Raw genomic sequence first — 18,057 nt, 5'->3', positions numbered from 1 at the left:
CGCACATATGGTCACCTAATTTATGACAAAGGAGGCAAGAACATAAATGGAAAAAAGGCAGCCTCTTCAATAAGTGGTGCTGGGAAAACTGGACAGCTACATGTAAAAAAATGAAATTAGAACACTACCTAGCACCATACACAAAAATAAACTCCAAATGAATTAAAGACCTAAACATAAGACCAGAAACTATAAAACTCTTAGAGGAAAACACTGGAAAAATACTCTTTGACATAAACCACAGCAATATCTTTTTTGACCCACCTCCTAGAGTAATGAAAATAAAAACAAAAATAAACAAATGGGACCTAATGAAACTTAAAAGCTTTTGCACAGCAAAGGAAACCATAAACAAGATGAAAAGACAGCCCTCAGAATGGGAGAAAATATTTGCAAATGAAGCAACTGACAAAGGATTAATCTCCAAAATATACAAACAGATCATGGAGCTCAATATCAAAAAAACAAACAACCCAGTTAAGAAATGGGCAGGAGACCTAAATAGACGTTTCACCAAAGAAGACATACAGACGGCCAAGCAGCACATGAAAAGCTGCTCAACATCACTAATTATTAGAGAAATGCAAATCAAAACTACAATGAGGTATCATCTCACACTGATCAGAATGACCATCATCAAAAAAATCTACAAACAATAAACGCTGGAGAGGGTGTGGAGAAAAGGGAACCCTCTTGCACTGCTGGTGGGAATGTAAATTGATACAGCCACTATGGAGAACAGTATGGAGGTTCCTTACAGAACTAAAAATAGAACTACTATTTTTAGTACTACTATAAAATAGAATTAGAATCCCACTACAGGGCATATACCCTGAGAAAACCATAACTCAAAAGGACACATGTACCCCAATGTTCATAGCAGCACTATTTACAGTGGCCAGGACGCGGAAACAACCTAAATGTCCAACAACAGATGAATGGAGAAAGAAGATGTGGTACATATATACAATGGAATATTACTCAGCCATAAAAAGGAACGAAGTTGGGTCATTTGTAGAGATGTGGAGGGACCTAGAGTCTGTCATACAGAGTGAAGTAAGCCAGAAAGAGAAAAACAAATACCATATATTAACACATGTATGTGAAATCTAGAAAAATGGTACAGATGAACCTATTTGTAGGGCAGTAACAGAAACGCAGATATAGAGAACAGACATGTGAACACAGCGGGGAAGGGGAGCGTGGGACAAATTGCGAGATTAGAATTGACATATATACACTACCATGCATAAAACAGATAGCTAGCGGAAACATGCTATAAAGCACAGGAAGCTCAACTCGGTGCTCTGTGATGACCTAGATGGGTGGGATGGGGGGTGTGGGGTGGGAGAGAGGTCCAAGAGGGAGGGGATATAGTTATACATATAGCTGATTCACTTCATTGTATGGCAGAAACTAACACAACATTGTAAAACAATTATACTCCAGTTTAAAAAAAGTATATTTTCTTTCCCCTATAAGGAAACTAAAAGCCAAAGTTACAAAGTTCATGGATAGCAATACAAATTTGTCTGATACCGGCTCATACTGTTTGCAATATACCCTTTTTTATACAGGTTTTTCTGTCTAGTTCCATAGATTCCACTTGCAGGAACCTAATAAGGGTAGCTTTTTTTTTCCCTCCATGAATGGATGAAGATTTTCTTCTGAAACTTTCCCTTCCACCAAATCAAACTTTTCAGACTAAGTCACATTAAAGTTCAGGGGAGGTAGACAGGTCCATTGTGGTTTCAGGGAACTTCCATCAAATTGTTTTAGTGAAAGAATGTTTTACCCATTGGTTAGAGATGAAAAGCTTAAAAAGAAAAAGAAAAACTTGCTAATCATATCATTTACATCTCTTTCCCTCTTTAAGAACAAGGACCTTCTCAATGTCATTTATGTTTAGAAAGGTGCTGAGACTTTCAGCAAGTAACTTTTTTTTTTCAAAGCAAGAAATCCCTGATGTACCTCTTCAGAGTCTGGTGTGTTAATTGGTTTAAAACTCACCCTTAAAGAATTAAATATATTCGAAATAAACATTTGTTGAATGAATAGACTGTATTAAAGCATTAGTTACTTATTTTTTTGGTATACTTGTTTTCCTTTGAAAGATTGACCTTTAAAGAATATATGATGACTAAAAATCACTGTAGGAATACAGATGTGTACACACTCTTTGCTGTAAGCATCAAAATCTTTTCTATTTTGATGCTTCACAAAGTTGAAAACAACTTTGTGTGGCCTGACACATACATCAATGACCTTAAAAAGAACTACTGGTTTTCAAGCTGCAGAAAAGTAAAAGAAGTATACAAAACCTTCCACCTGCGTTTTGTGGCAATTTTGTCAAGATTTTCAGGGTAAAACAGTTCTACAGGAAATTCCCAGCAGCCTTTTGATAAATGCTAGTGGAATTTCTCTGATAATGTGACATTCAGGTAGAAGCAGTTTAGAGCATTTTATTAGGGCATCACTTGCAAAGAACTGACCTTATAATACTACCCCAGTTCAAGACATACTGTTGAAGTATGCAGTATTACTCATTTTGATTTTTTTTTCTTTTATACCCCATTCCTAATTTCATTCCCCTTATCAACACAAGCACCCATCCTACTACATATGACATGTCATTCAAATGAACCTTTTATAGTTATTTACATAAGTGTGTCTTTGAAATAAGTATGTATAGTGTTAGTTTATGGATTAATTTTAATTTATATAAATAATATTAAGCCAGCAATTATATTGTTTCTTACTCTGATCCCCAGCACCATATTTCTGAAATCTTTACAATATATTGTTATATAAAAATATTGGGGCTTCCCTGGTGGCGCAGTGGTTGAGAATCTGCCTGCTAATGCAGGGGACACGGGTTCGAGCCCTGGTCTGGGAAGATCCCACATGCCACGGAGCAGCTGGGCCCGTGAGCCACAGCTACTGAGCCTGTGCGTCTGGAGCCTGTGCCCCGCGACGGGAGGGGCCGCGATAGTGAAAGGCCCGCGCACCGCGATGAAGAGCGGTCCCCGCACCGCGATGAAGAGTGGCCCCCACTTGCCTCAACTAGAGAAAGCCCTCGCATGAACCGAAGACCCAACACAGCCAAAAATAAAATAAAATAAATAAATAAAGTAGCTATAAAAAAGAAAAGTGCTTTAAAAAAAAAAAAATATATTGTTCATCATTTACAATGCTTGGTATGTGTTTCATATTACATTCAATCATATGTAAATACCAATTTTACTCATCTAGTCCCCTAGTGATGAATACCTAGATTGCCTCCACTATTTGCTACCCTAAACAATGCCAAAATAAACACCCTCATAAATGTATCCTTGTGGAAATAAAGGAGAGCTTTTTGTGGGGTAGAGGCCATCATAATGTGGCCTCAAGTCTTGACAGCAAGCCACTAGTCTATACATATAGCACAGCAACTTTGATGAATTACAAAAAGGACCACAAAGTTACCACAAACTTCCTATATTGTGATTATTATAGGAATTTCATTAATTTTACTAATTAAATTAGGGAGAAATTGACAATTTTACAATGTTCAGATATCCTGTCCATTAAAAGAGTATCTATCTCTTCATTTATTCAGTACTTTCATCATAAAGGCCTTGTACATTTTTCAGGTTAATTTCTATATAACCTATTAAAGGGTTGATTTATTTTCAATTGTAGTTTCTTGATGGATATAATTGATTTAGAGAACTGCTATTGGGTATGTTGTACAAGTTTTTAAATCTATCTTCTCTTTTTTATCTTTTTTCCTTGGCCTAGAACCTTGGGAATAATGATCATGATGGCTGGCAGTCGGCATCTTTCCCCTAGTATTTGTCTTTGTCTTCTTCTTGACTTATTGGGAATCATTGTAAAGTTTAGTCATTATGTATGAACTTTGCAGTGGATTTTTCATAGATGCCTTTTACCAAATTAAAAAACTTCCGTACATACTGATAGTCATCTCATGTCTTGTCTATATCAATTTTTCTTTTTTTTTAAGGAATTTATTTCACTTTATTTTATTTTTGGCTGCACCACATGGCATGTGGGATGCTAACTCCCCAACCAGGGACTGAACTCATGCCCCCTGCATTTGAAGCGTGGACTCTTAACCACTGGACTGCCAGGGAAGTCCCAGTATATCAATTTTTCTTGAATGTAAGAATATATCTCATACTTCTTTGTCTATCCTCAATGTATAAGACATAGTAAAAACAATATTCTCAGACTGACTGGTCTTTTTCCCAGTAAGCTCACTGCAAAGATATGTCAATACCAGGTAACAAAACAAAACAAAAAAAAATGAAAGAGAAAAAAAGGGTAATAATTCCCATTCTGGCTTCCTACTGTAGAGCTCCAGATGAATATGATTCTTCTTGGCTAAAATCCATGCTTCTACCCTCTGCTTAAGCAATTCTACAGCAGAAGTTTGTTTGTTTCTCCCCTCCCTTAAAGTTGCCCACAACTTCACTCCTCATCAGAACTGTTCCCTGCTGGGGCCTCAAGTCATAGAAGTCCCTACAGCCCTGAAAAGTATCTATACCACAGTTGAGACTTAGAGAGGTTAAAAACTTTCCCAAATTCATGTATGCCACTAACACCAAATATGACTTACCTAATGAAAGACAAACTAAATCCAAACCATGGGTCTATGATGACAAAAGATGTTAATACTGCCACAATCATTTGCAGAGCTCCAAAACTAGTATATATACATTGTAATGTATACAATGAAGATTTAGCTTCAAGCTTCTAAAAAATAAAGCCATCTGTAGGGCACTGAAATACTTATATCTTGGCAGCCTTCCCAGGCCATGAAAGAACCAACATTTCCAAAGATGCAGCCAGGCAGCCATCAAAAACATTCCCCCAGTCTATTCTCCTCAAAGCAGAATGCACTGTGGATTTCAGCAACAAAAAGTAATCTTTACAAATAAGTATTAAACATGCACTGCATCATTCTGTACTCACTTATAATTTTATAAATTACTAAATGTTCAAGACTAGAGATGAGTTCTTCTTTCTTTCATATTTTACAACTCATGCAACTAGCATAACCTTACTTCCCTGTAGCTAGAATAGTTAAAAAAAAACAAACAAAAACAATGGAGGGGGCTTCCCTGGTGGCGCAGTGGTTGAGAATCTGCCTGCCAATGCAGGGGACACGGGTTCGAGCCCTGGTCTGGGAAGATCCCACATGCCGTGGAGCAGCTAGGCCCGTGAGCCACAACTACTGAGCCTGCGCGTCTGGAGCCTGTGCTCCGCAACAAGAGAGACCGCGACAGTGAGAGGCCCGCGCACCGCGATGAAGAGCGGCCCCCGCTCGCCGCAACTGGAGAGGGCCCTCGTGCAGAAACGAAGACCCAACACAGCCAAAAATATAAATAAATAAATGAATAAATTTATTTAAAAAAAAACAACAACAATGGAAACTTTCCTTAAGGTTTTAGTAGCTTATATAAAAGTTCTAGCAGAATTCATGAGAACACTACATTCAAGATTTCTGACCAATAGTTATCATTTTTACAAATGTCAGCTTGTTATTAAGGTATCTAAATGCTCAGAAACATTCATCAAGATTCCAAATTTATTCATAAATGACATACCAATTTGACAAGAACTGATGGTATTTTTGAGATGTACTGACCATCATCAAAATTGAAAGAAATAAAATGAGGGTATAGTAATTGTGGCTGATTAGTCTTTTATATAAAAATGTTAAACATACTAATATTAGAAATGACCAGGATCACTTCATGTAAGAGACGGGAGAAAAAAATACTCAGGGTTCATATTTGATGAGCAACAATGTTTGAAGAAATATAATACAAGCCATAAATGTTAGTCACATATGCAATTTTTAAATTTTCTATAAGCCACAGTAAAAAAAAGTGATATAAAATTTAATAATTTATTGATATAATATATATTATAATTAATATTTAATAATATACTTAACCCAATATATCTAAAATATCATTTCAATATGTAATCAATATAAAAATTAATAAAATATTTTGCACTTCTTTTGTACTAAGTCTTTGAAATCTGACATGTATTTTACACGTATATCTTGATTCAGACTATCATTGTTTCAAGTGCTCAACAGCCACATGTGGCTGGTGGCTACCATATTGAACAGCACAAGTCTACATCACCCAAAATGAAAATCCTACCCAAAGGCAAAAGGCTGGATCATGTGCTCTGCACACAGTAAGTATGCAATGAATATTTGTTAAATGGATAAATGAACGGAGTAAAGTGAGACAAAACCCTGAAGCAACAAAAAAAGTACAAGACAAGCATATAAATGGAAAAATAAGCCATCAAAGAGGACTTGATTCTATGTGGAATCCTCTGCATCAAGCATCTCTGGCCTGTTATGCTATTACTATAGTTCTTAAGTTATAGGAACCGAGCTCTATGGATAAGCCTCTTGAGCTAGGGGTAGACACTGAATGAAATAATGACTCCCAGGTCATGACCAGAGAAGCCAGTGAAATATAACAATGTCTCACTAAACCTCAAATACCATTTTTCTATTAATGGGATAAACTCAAAGTATTTAATTCACTAGAACACACCACTATCCATAATCACTAGAACACACCACTATCCATAAAACTGAAGCACAAAAGCTGTCCCCAAAGCCCAGAGTAGGGCAAGACCTCCAGCTGACAAAACAGCCTGCCCAAAACTGCTTGATTTACCAGTAAAGCAAAGAAAAGGAAAAAAGGGGGGGGGGGGGGGGGGTGGGTATCTAACATACTTCTTCTGCCCTGTTATTTTTACTCCCCATGATGACAAGACCTTTGTGAGCAGGCAAGGGAGTTGAGAAGAGAGAACTCAATCTCTGCAGTCCAGGCTGCTTCACATTTTTCAGAAATTACTGCATGTTCAAACAATGGAATATTTGTCAAAGTACAACTTGATCACCAGAATTCATCTGTTTTTCATAACCACATTTGACCTAAACTGTGCTGACTAAACAAGGTAACCTGTATTTCACAGTCTGGAAAATGTGGCTCCCACCATCATTTTCAGACCACACTAAAGCCTCTGGCCCCTAGACTACAGCCGCTTGGTAACTAAGTGCATTCAGATTAGGCCAAGGATGATGTCTGCTGGCTTCCCTTGTTACATCAACCACAGATTTTCATTTTCAATTCATGTTTTGGTTAATTTCTCTTTTTAGGTATCTATCAAGAGAGCATAAAGAAGCTACCAAATCTTTTATATTTTTCTCTCCCTACAGGCTATGTGCATGCATATAAGTTCACATATATAAACACATATACCCTTTTAACTTTTTATTTGGCAATAATTTCAATTTACAGAAAAATTGTAAGAATAGTATAAAAAAACCCATATACTCTACCCAGATTCACCTACTGTTAATATTTTGCCCCATATCCTTTATCATGTGCTCTTTCTACATATATTTTTTTCTTAGCCATTTGAAAATATGTAATATACAGCAGATCTCTTTACTCCTAAAATACTTCATTGTGTATTTCCTGAGAATAAGAATAATTTCTAACAATAGAATATTTATCAATTTTAGAAAATATAACATTTTCCTAATCTACTGTCCATGTTCTAATTTTGTCAATGGACCCAAAAATGTTCTTTATAGCATGTTTTCCCTCAAGCACAAGATTCAATCTGGAACAGGGGTCAGTAAACCATGGCCCATGGGTCAAATCCCATTACCTGTTATGCAAATAAAGTTTTATTAGAATACAGCCACTCTCACTCACTTACATATTGTGTCTTGGCTGCTTTTGAGCTGTAACAGTAAACTTGAGTTGTTGTGACAGAGACCCTATGGCCCTCTAAGCCTAAAATATTTACTGTCAGGCCCTTCTGAGAAAATGTTTGCCAATCCCAGGTCTAGGACATTTAGTTAGTTGTCATGCCTCTTTAGCTTCCTTTAGTCTGAAAGAGTTTCTCAGCATGTCTTTATCTTTTATGACTGATATTTTTGAAAAATATTCCCTCCCTCCCTCCCTCCAACTCTTTCTTTCTTTCATAGTAGAATGCTCCTCAGCTTAAGTTTCTGTGATGTTTCCTCATAAGTTAGATTCAGGTTATATGCTCCAGGTCAGAATAGTACATAAGTAATGCCATATCCCTCTCAGGGCTTCTCATTCAGAGGCACATAATATACACTCCAGGTCAGAATAGTACATAAGTAATGCCATATCCCTCTCAGGGCTTCTCATTCAGAGGCACATAGTGATCCTCAATTGTGATGTTAATTTTGATCACCTGGTAAAGATGGTGTCCAGTTACAATTTTTGTCTTGTTATTAATAAGCAATCTTGGGAAGACAATTTAAGACCACACAAATAAACTACTTCTTACCAATTTCACCACTAGATTTAGTATCTATTGATGATTCCTGCCTGAATAAGTCTTTATTATAATGACAGCAAAATGAAAAACCATACAGAGTCTGAGATTTTACCCACTTGCAAGCCAACAAATTAGCATGCCACAGTTTCATGGATGCTAGCAGAAGGCAAAAAAAAACCCTGGATCCCTGGATCAGAGACAAAGGACTTTATTACTAGCATCAACAGCATTTATACTTGCACCAATTCCCAGAGTCCCAATTTCCACATGGCAATGCAAAAGAGTCCAGGTGACACCTGCACACACAGTGGTTTGCTCTAAAGGTGAGGAACCCTGAGTGTAGAGAATCAAAATATCTTTATTCCATAGAAAAACACTATCTCAATCTTCCAAACATGGAAGCACACCTGCTTTTTCCTCTGGTGAAAGACATTATCCCTACCTTATAAAGCCGCTGACTACACATTCTTGAAAAGATGGTCCAGAACAAAGTCAGTGCCTCTGCTTACAAGATGTAGAGAGATACAAGACACCCATAATTGTCTCCCAAAAGTCGACATGTAGCACCCTACTATGAGTAAGATCACAGCCCTCTTCTCTATTTATGTATGTACTTAATGTATATATGTAATCGTTCATTCATTTATATACCTGTTTACCATTAGTATAGATTCATGGTTTTCTACTTTTTCTCCAATGAAAATACCCTTACTCACAAATTTTCCTATTTTTCTATTTTCCATTAAGATTTTAAAGCCCAACTACAATTTATTGTGTCATTTGATGGAAGAAATTATGCTTGTGAATTTCTGAATAATGTAGGAAAATCTAGAAAGACAATAGGCCAAATGCAACTAAAACTTAGCATAAGTGTCCTCAAGGCCTTCCTAAAAACCTGAAAAATAGCTTAAAAAAACTCACAAGTAGTTGCTGTTGATAGCTTAAGCCCAAAACCAGTTGCAGCCAACTGTGGTCTGGTGTGGACTATTCACTCTATTATAGATACCGGTTTCAATGGCATCTTTTTATATTACAAGAAAGAAAGAAAAAAAAGAACTAGGAAGCAAACAGACCATTTTTATAGACGAAAAGTAACTGACCTTACTAAGAAAGGAAAATCCTGTTCTTTTCCTTACAACAACTGTGGTCATCAGGCCTTCCCAAAAGATGGTTCTAGATAACCAGAGTAAGAATTTTGACAGAGTCACATAAAAACTGAGAGTACAGAACTGTTAAAGTATATACCAAAGTCAATGCTGAAAAAGAAAAGTTTTTTTTCTTTTAAAGATAGACTAATAAATATATTGTAGAAAGCTTTCCCGTCTCCAACCCTATTTGCAATCATTACTGACAGGAAACCAGGTCTAGTCCGTTACTGTAGTGGAATAAGAAAAACCATGGGTTAATTAGGTTTATAAAGTTCATATATCTATTCTATACTGTATTTGGGTACAATATCATATACTGATTAACTTAACACTTTTAAGTGCTTAGAATAGGACATCACACAAAATATGATAAATTTAACTGCTTTAATGATAATGAAAAGTGATGGAGTAAAGAACACAAGACAGAGAATTTTTAGTTCCAATTCTGCTATTTACCACTAGGTGACTTTAGGTGAGTAATTTAACTGCCCTAGGCCAAGGTTTCCCCTTCTGTGAAAAGAGATGACTAAAAGAAAGGGTATACAAAGGTCTTTCTCTCCCTAATGTATCATGGCCTTTAATCTCTAGATCAGAATTTTTATAAATGTAACATTAAATGGGGATGGGCTGTGGGAGGAAGTGTACAGGTTTTCTTGTATTGTTTCTTATATCTGCATATGTATGTCTACACATGCATTAGTCTAGTTCCTAGTCCCTTACTCCTTCTGCATTGCATTCTTTAAAAGTCCTTTTCATAATATAAAAATTTGGTGATGGGGGATGGTGAGCAGAACATGTATGAGTTAGAAGGAGAAATATTTCTTTAAGATTTAGCTAGTATGCCAGGTGTTTTTACATATACTCTTTCATTTCATTCTCACAGAAACACTGTGAGATAAACACTATTATTTGCATTTTTAAATGGGGAATTGAAGCTATGAGAAGTTAAGTAATGTATGTAGATCAAGATCTAGATTCAAGCTTATCTGATTTGTTCCCAGTTTTTAAAAAAACACCATGTTGACTAGAAATCAATAGGCTTTTAATTTTAATTGTTTTTAAAATTACGAAAGAATTCAACATTTTTACAAAACCTTTTATTTTTTGACTGAAGTTACTGTTTTCCTGACAACAGAAATAGACACAGATGGAATGCAGCTTTTGCACTTTGGCCTTCCCACCTGCTTTCTTTCTGAAATATGAAAATGATCCACCTTGCAAGAATGAAGACAAATTAACTACATGCTAAAGAAGGAAGACTGGAACAACTAAAAGAACCTAAGTCTTTGATGACAGTGTCAGCCACCACACCAATAATGAACTGCCTACATCTGGACTTCTTGTCATATATAAAGAAACTCTGGGCTTCCCTGGTGGTGCAGTGGTTAAGAATCCGCCTGCCAATGCAGGGGACACAGGTTCAAGCCCTGGTCCAGGAAGATCCCACATGCCGCGGAGCAACTAGGCCCATGCGCCACAACTACTGAACCCGTGCTCTAGAGCCCGCGAGCCGCAACTACTGAGCCCGCATGCCACAACTACTGAAGCCCGCGCGCCTAGAGCCGGTGCTCCGCAACAAGAGAAGCCACTGCAATGAGAAGCCCGCACACTGCAACGAAGAGTAGCCCCCGCTCGCCACAACTAGAGAAAGCCCGCGTGCAGCAACGAAGACCCAAAGCGGCCATAAATAAATAAATAAATAAATAAAATTAAAAAAAAAAACCTCTGCATTCATTTAAACCATTATAGTTGGGTTTTAGTTACACGTAACCAAATACAACCTGAACTGCTACAAACATCACCATTAAACATCATACATGACCTCATTTTTCACATCTAAAAAAATATGTTAACACATCTTATACTTTGTTTCAGGGCAAGAAGAAATCCCAAATCTTAAATAATAACACTCTATATAATAAATCAATTAACTATATTAATCTCAATCAAAACAAGTAAATCTTCTTAGACTATGGCATATTTTATAGTCCTTTTATAGGTCTCTATTTTTTACTGTATTTTCTTGAGGTATTTTGACAATTCATTTGTTCATTCATTCATTCCACAATTATTTGTTAAGCTCCTTCTATGAGGTGGGAATGACACAGTATTCTGAGATTTCCAGAAGCTCTAGTTAAAGACTCTGAAGAAAGGAACTAAAATGAATTCTGCTTACATTCCCTGAGAATCCCTGAGAAACCCTGAGGTGTGGAGAGGCAAAGAGTTTGAGTTTCTACTCCAGTGTTAAAGTCCTACACTACTTCACCTCAAGATTGTGGTCTGAGTTTTGGAATCAGAAAAAGTTAGAGAATCTACTTCAGTTTCAAACTCAGCTTTTCAAATCCCCCACAATTTAAAATAAATCATTTACCGTCATAGGTTAAAAACAAACTCTTCATTACACCTGCTACAACCAACCACAGAAAAACACAAGCTCCAGTATTTGTTTCTGATTAGAAGATCATTTTGGCACATGCAGCTTACATAAATGAATGACCAAATTTCCCCTATAAAACAAAAGGAAATTCCTTCCCTACATGCCCTTTTACTTAGATCACAAGGTTCCGGCAACAATTATTTATGCCCCCCACAAACATCCAAAACTATTGGGCAATGTATTAAACTAAGTACCTAGTATAGAAGGCATTTTAGAGAAACAAACAAAAAAAACCCTAAAATTTTAAATTTAAAAACTGAAAACAAACAAAAATCCTGGCAGTCACAACCAAGAAAGGAAAAGGAAGAAAAAGATGTAAGAGATCTGGATGGATACATGAGATGAGGGAGAGAAGACCGTAAATGCCAAATCCAGAGATCATAGCAATGAAGAAATTTGGCATAATTAATAGGAAGAAACATCAAAAGAAAGAAAGAAAATATGAAGTATGTTTCAGGAAAGAACTGCCTGTGCAAAAGCATCATTATGAAAGAACACTGGGGTCTGTACATCTGGAGCATAGACTATGAGCAGGAAGGAGGGAAGGAGCAACTAGGAATGAGGTAAGAGAGATAAGCCAAGGATACAATATGGAAAACTATATAGACCAAGTTAAGAAGTTTACTTTATTCTGAGAACAGTAAGAAATTAAAGTATTTAAAGCACAGTTTTGACATGATTTAAATGTGTTTAGAAAGATTACTGGGCATTATACGGAAAGTGAATTATTTCTTGTTCATTTTGTCAGGGCTTAAAAAACAGTTATATTATTGTGGTATCTAAAGCTGTTTAAGTGAGATATTCTTGTTTAAAAAAAAGTAAGCACATTTGAGAAGTTCAATGTTCCCAAAGTAAGCATTCTGAAAAACAAATGCAAGCATATTTAGAAAAAAAAAATTTTAATCGCTTTTTTTTGCCTCTTGTTTTATTCAAAGCCAAATGATATGTATGCCCATGGGTAATAAGGTCACCAGGTTAAAAGAGCAATATGACAATTATAAAAAGTTAGATTACAGCTACTACAAACCAGGGCCCATTAGCCCATACTACAGGAAAGTTATCACTATAAATGGCTTTTCCTGTGTGCTTATCAATGCAGTGCACAAAGTATCTCACCCTCAGCTTTTCTCTATGATCTATGTTTATGCCTATCTAACCTCACCAGGCACTGGTAGGTCAGTAAAACTAGGAGGCAGTGAGATATGGCAGGAGAGTGATGAGACAATCTGTTAAGTGTCAAAGATGGACTAGGAGTCACCAAATACTTCAGGGCAAAACTTTCCACATTAAAAAAAAATATCTCTAAAGAAAATACTTAAAATACATTCTTATTGCTCAGAAGTACTCAAGGTCACCATGGAAACAATCAGGAAAGCTTCTAGCTCTGTTCTAACAGCATAAAGATTTGAAAATAGTACCTACTCATTTCAAATTACGGTTCTCAGGAAGGCTTTTTGATTAAAAGCTCAATCTTTCTTTTTGTATTTCCCAAATAAACATGATAGAGTTTTAAAAAAAAAAAAAAAAACAGGCCTCTTCAGAGTCTCTTACAAAGGAGATTTTCTCTAGATCCACTAAATTATAAACTTTTTGATCATCAAAAAGTTTGATGATCAGGAAACATTCTGATCATCTTTACATCTTTCACTGTATTAGGAAATGCTTGCTTGAATAAAAAATAACATGTTCATTTTTTGCAGATCTTCTCAGAATATACTTGAACATACTACTGTGAACTGTAAAAAACTCAAGACAGAAATAAAGTACACACAGCTTCAATGACATTTGAAGTAGGGCTCCCCTCCTTTTTTTTCAAACAGAAAAAAACAGATCAACTGATGAAAGTGGTGTTCCCCAGAAATACAGCTCCAGAAACAACTTTAAGGAGACCTAGATCATTAAGCTATCTGCCTCTGGCAATGCTGAAATTCTATATCCAAAATTTCCAATTTCATGTGACCAGCAAAATCAAGTGATGTTTCCCTCTCTCTGTACCACCATCTTTGGAAATGTCAAATAAGAGGAAAAAAAAAACAAAAAAAAAACACCTTATTCACAAACTCTAAGCATCTAGAATTTTGCATATAGGCCCTACTCATTTGTCTTAATTTCTACCATTGGAGTAGTTAAGTGATCCCACTTGTATTTACACCCAAACCAAAATTTAAATGTTCATTCAAGTGTCTTTGTAAAAAACTGAAAGAGTTTAAATAATGGATTTTTACTACAGTTATATAAATTAATAAAAATCAATAGTCTCTGTTTAAAGTAGAATCAGGATAGCTTTAAAAAAAAAACTAGGTTATGGTAAAAGTACAATTCTAACGAACACTAAAAAAATCAGTCAGAGCTCTATTTATTTATTAGCATGCACTGCCAGATCAATGGTCTGTGAGAAGCATTGTCAAAAGCTATGTGAAGTTGATGTATGAAAATCTTTTTTTTCATTTGCCAATCAACTATCTTAAAATCAAGATGTAGCCGAGATGTTCTGCTGTTTTTTTAAAGGGGGTCTCATTTTTTAAATCAATAACAATAAAAAAAAATCTGACCATCAAAAATACACCCAGGCCTTCAGATTTGCTTTAAGTCTATGTTCCAATTCTTGCTACTAAATTTACTTGGTTATTAAAGAGCTAAAGTGCCTTTTGATAAAAGTACAGAAATAAGAATCCTAAAACCATACCTCTGGCAGCAATAAAAGAACTAATTTGGAGTGAGGCTAGTCTCTACCAAGTGAGATGCTTTCCTCATTTAATGCAGTCAAATTTGTATAGCACTATGAGACTGCTGGACAAAGTACTATATAAAATCCAAGACAATATTATTATAAATACATGCATAAGAAACAACAGTTCAACTACCACTACTCAAAAGGATCTTGAAGTCTAACCTTGAGAATGCCAAAACTAATCATTTTTCTTTAATTGAAAACTTCGGTAGTGTCTTAGACTCTTCAAATATTTATTCCCCAAGTACTTTTATGTAATAGCCAATTGTTAACACAAAGTTCTTTAAGTAATTTCATTAAGTAATTCCCTTAACACCTCAGAAAACTCATGTCACTTAGAACTGCTAATATCTTTTCCTTTTTCCACACTCCAAATCCTTTCCTTGTTATATCTGTAGTTAATGGCCGTGGATTTTGTAAATTCTCCCAGCTGCCAGTACAGACCATACCAATAGATCGCAAAGGGATTATATCAGATTATAAAGGGAGAAACATGTTCCAGGAATATTCCTGCCCACCCAACCTTCCCCATCCCCTGCCTCAACAATAATCATGAAGGACTGTAAAGAAATTGTGGGTAAATTCTAACTCTTCTGCTTATTCACCTCTCCTAATTATAGCCAAGTACTTAAAAAGAGATATTATTAAATGCAAGTAAGAGGTAAAATATTCTGAAATTTAACACAGTTAGTCATATTCGGGGATATAAACTACTAACTCCAGTTCTCATAATTATTTCTAAATCTCTGCTCTGAACCCTTCTAAGTAGAAGAATTCAGGGGACAAAACTATTAGTTTAGATCCTGAGGCTAACTTACTCTTACCAGAAAAACAGGTCACCAGCTTGCCCATATATAATGGTCCCAGAGAATAAAGATTTATGACAAAGAAATAAGGTCACTTTGAAATAGGCTTTTAAATTTAGATTTTGGCAAGGTTTCCAAATCTAAGAAAAAGACAAGGTGGCAGGGAGTCCCTAGGAGGCTTATAAAAGGGGATACTCAAACAGAATGGGGTAAACTATTCTGGGGCATAGGTCTATAGTCAGTAGATACCTGAAACCTAATTCAGCTTGTAGTTCCCTTTAGACGAGGAATTCTTTCTAGGCCTATGGATAAGATTCAGGAGTTAGGGAAGCCTCTGAAATTCTAAGCAAAATATCAGGTGCATGAATATACGTGCATTTTGTCTGCGGAAAGGGGTCACAGCTCTCATCTAATTCTCAGAGGCCTCTTGCTGAAGAAAGTTTAAAAGTAATACTGTACTTGCAGTATTATATTGTCTTTATAATAATGAATTCACTGAACAACAACATTCTTCTTTCCTTATGTGTTAGGCTGTTTTACAGCGTCCTTTAGTGACTGAAGGAGAATTAGATAAAACTAAGGTTCTGATGATTTATATAATACTGAGGGGTTGCTGCCTACTAAGAAAAAATCCATATATTGCCATAATAGCTATCCCTAGACCCAAGATGTCAGAAATCTTTAAAGTAAACTTTTCATTATAGTATAACACACATGCAGAAAAGTACATAAATCAAAGGTGTACATTTGTCAACATTTTTTAATCTGGGAATTTTTTTTAATTGTTCATGAGCAGATGATCATTAACAACAATATACCACAAGAAGATCATAAATGAGGCACAAACTAGGGGTACAGTTATATTTACAGGTTTGCTCCCCCAATCTCTGAATGATACCCAAGATCCTTGTTAGGGGACATATATACACCCTTTCAGTGATAGAAGGCTGAGTGAGCAGCAAATTTGGAGAAAAGTCAGAAAAATGTTATAGTAAATAGAGAAGCTTAAAGTACATACAAATCTTTGTCCAAGTTGACTGGAGTTCGAGGCTTGGAGCCCATAAACATGGCTGACATCACTGGGTAGAGTTTTTTAAAAATCTGTAAGACACACTGGTTTCTGTCTTCATTAGACAGATAGTCCATCCATCTTTTTAACTACAACTACACTATGTACAAGAACTTCAGATTATTATTATTCATCATTCCACTTCCAGTAAAATTTTTACTTTATGTTATTTTCTCCCTTCCTAAAAAATTATCTTTAATGACTGTAAAATGCTTCATATCCTGTCCCTTACCTGCCCATTTCCAAACTGTACAGGAAGATTTAAACAGTATAAGTTGTTTAAAACAATTCTATAAAACACACCTACCTTTGCCCTGCACACTTCCATTTGCATTACTACATCAAGGACCAAGTCTCAATTAACCACTATCTGACCCTTGTTCACTTTCTTCCCTCCCCTCCTCCTGCCAAAGTTTGCCCTTCCTGCCAAAGTTCAGCACTTCCTAGAAAAGTCTCACAGCCTGTTTGATATTGTACTTCACTTTAGTCACCAAAGGAAGAATTTACAGGTGCTTGGCCCCATCTATAAGACCATGACCGAAATCTGACCTCCTGTTACAATACGTGAACTCCTGCCCTACTGATAAGGCTGGCAGATATAAGTAGGATTTTTCAAATAATCCTTTGGGAATTTATAAGCAGCACAGCCATAAAAGGGGGGTGAATGGAAGGTCGGTTTCACTAAAAATAATAAATATTGCCATGTTTATTCAAAGTGTGCCTTGTTATCCTCCAGGCCAAAAGTTCAGATAAACACTATTGTAAATGACAAATATTAGAACTTTTTGTTACTTCTGTTATGATCCTTCCGCTGGACACCAATAGAGCTGTTTTCCCTTGTATAAGTCCCAGCTCTGATATTGTATAACACTGACTGAGACTAGAATGCTGGATTCATTTGCAGGTCAAAAGGAGGGTAGCTATCTTTCAAAATAAAAAACAAACAGTTATTTAGTATTATATACTACTAATACTAAGTGCAAAGTGCTAGGACTAAAAAAAATGAATAAAATATGGTACCTGCCCTAAAAAAGCTTATAGTCTATTGAGGAAAAATAATGCCTATTTAGAATTACAATGATATAATACAGTAAGCACTAATGTAAATAAGTACTGAGTCCTATAATAGTGCAAAGAGGAAGAGGGTCCACTGTGCTCAAAGTGAAACATCAGGAAAATTTGCTAGAGGATATAAATAGGAAATAAATATGAATCAGTAAAATAGAAATGGGAATAGTAATTCAGGCAGAAGGACTAGCTTGAAAAAAAGGATGAGATGCATGAAATAACATGGTACATTCAAAGAGCTGCAAGCAGTTCAGTATCATTAAAGCAAGGTGGTAAGCAGCAGGAAATATGGCAGACCAGACATGGATATGTACTTCCATATGCTGTATCTTCTCCTATACTTCTATATTTTACTCCACGGATGACCAATTAGAGCATATTGGTCAGATTTGTGTGATAGATAGATTATTAACACTACAGTGACAAGTAAGTGA

The 18,057-nt window shown here is 35.9% G+C and overlaps 1 protein-coding gene across 2 annotated transcripts in view; it reads right to left on the bottom strand.

Moving 5' to 3' along the window:
• Positions 1-18,057, bottom strand: part of EXOC6B (exocyst complex component 6B) — a 714,846-nt gene that overhangs the window by 395,194 nt on the left and 301,595 nt on the right. The window lies entirely within an intron of this gene.

Source organism: Balaenoptera musculus, chromosome 13 (genome assembly GCF_009873245.2).
Source record: "Balaenoptera musculus isolate JJ_BM4_2016_0621 chromosome 13, mBalMus1.pri.v3, whole genome shotgun sequence".
In the NCBI taxonomy this organism is placed as follows: Eukaryota; Metazoa; Chordata; class Mammalia; order Artiodactyla; family Balaenopteridae; genus Balaenoptera; species Balaenoptera musculus.
The sequence above is the reverse complement of the archived record's forward strand: the minus strand, read 5'-3'. Positions and strand labels throughout refer to the sequence as shown.